Consider the following 1728-nt stretch of genomic DNA (forward strand, 5'->3'; position numbering starts at 1 on the left):
TATTAAAATCACGATGTATCTCGCTGCATTGCACGAGTACGCTTCTACTATATATATATATATATATATATATATATATATATATAAAGAGAGAGAGAGAGAGGGGGGGGGGGAGTTTTGGAAAACCCTTAAAAAATAAAAAACTAAATAGGATCTTGGTAACTATTTATCTAAATGATATGTATATATACATACAAGTAACATACTATGTTTCTTGGTTTTTTTACACATGTGCAAACCGAAAAAATTGCTTACAAATGATTTGTATGCAGATGTATATACCGTCCAAACAGACAATTACAATGATGCTCATTGTTTTCTTTTTGTGTGGATTATTATACAACTCTTTACATTTCTACAACTCTTACAATCAAATCAGAAACGTCCACTTGATTATCAACATAAAAAATTGAATATAATAAATAAGCTACACCCATTGTATAATCTAAAAGGGTTAGTATTTCAACCTCAAAAAGTGGATATATTGTGATTAATTGTCGACCAATGTGATCTAATAATACCCACATGGAAATTAAATTGAGTGGCCTCCACGTGGCTGGTAATACTATGCTTGCTTTTATTTCGTGCCTAATTATTTTGTTTTCCGAAAATTAAATAAACATTAAAATTAAATTTTTTTTTACTATTTTATATGCATATATCTTGTAAAAATACATTTATTCGTATAATATAAAGAATTCTGAGTTCCCAAAATAGTAGTATTAACTTTTATAATTAAAAATAATTCATAAATTAAAATTTACAAACTCAAAAGATTCTGTTTTTGAATCTTGTTTTCGTTTATAAAATTTTGTTGTGATTGACCTGTTTTAATTGGTTGTTTGACAGTTGCTGAATGATTTGATACAAAATGATTAAGTGATAAGAATGAAATATAATTATTTGATAATTGTTTACAATGAAATTAGGGTACTGAATGGTTAAGGGAGGCACAAGATACAAAATCATTCAGATTGTTTTAGAATCATTAAGAGACAATTTTTTTTCCAAACAATATTCAATTATTAGCGATTCAAAAACTACCTCTTAATGGAACTATTAAAAGGTAAATAAACAACCATTTAATGTTTAGAGTAAATTACATTTTTGTCCCTTTAGTTTGTTAAAACTTGCATTTTCCGTCACTCTAGTTTCGACATTGCAGTTTTCATCATTATGGTTTACAATCAATTACTATTTTCAATCATGAATCTCAATCTACGTCAAAGTTGACGAACAAACAAGAAGAATAAATCAAAAAACCACAAAAGACGAAAACAACAATAAATTTTAAATCATAACGACAAAAGAAATGAATTGGAACCACAAACACGAAAATCATAAGGAAGAAAATAAATTGTAAAACGTAGGAACGAAACTGGTAATTTTTAAAATTATAGGGTTAAAAATATCAATTTCTAAAAATTACAGGGACTAAAAAGTAAATTACTCCAATATTTATTTTGTTTTAATAAAGGGTTTTAAATATTTAATTAAAAAAGAGAACATAAAGAGATGCACGTTGGCTGTTCATGATGTGAGCCTGTGGACTCACTCTGCATCTTCATGTGTCTCAAAAAGATTTCGTAGATAAACTTCAAAAAGTTTATTACTGATTTTTTATTGTTTTTTTAATGAACTTTTTTTTCACAATTAATTATAAAAGGTAAATTTTAACTACATATTAATTTTTTTTTAAAATAATCTATTTATTGATGCTTTTAATTA

Source organism: Cynara cardunculus (genome assembly GCF_001531365.2).
Source record: "Cynara cardunculus var. scolymus isolate 2C chromosome LG 7, CcrdV1, whole genome shotgun sequence".
NCBI classification, from domain to species: domain Eukaryota; kingdom Viridiplantae; phylum Streptophyta; class Magnoliopsida; order Asterales; family Asteraceae; genus Cynara; species Cynara cardunculus.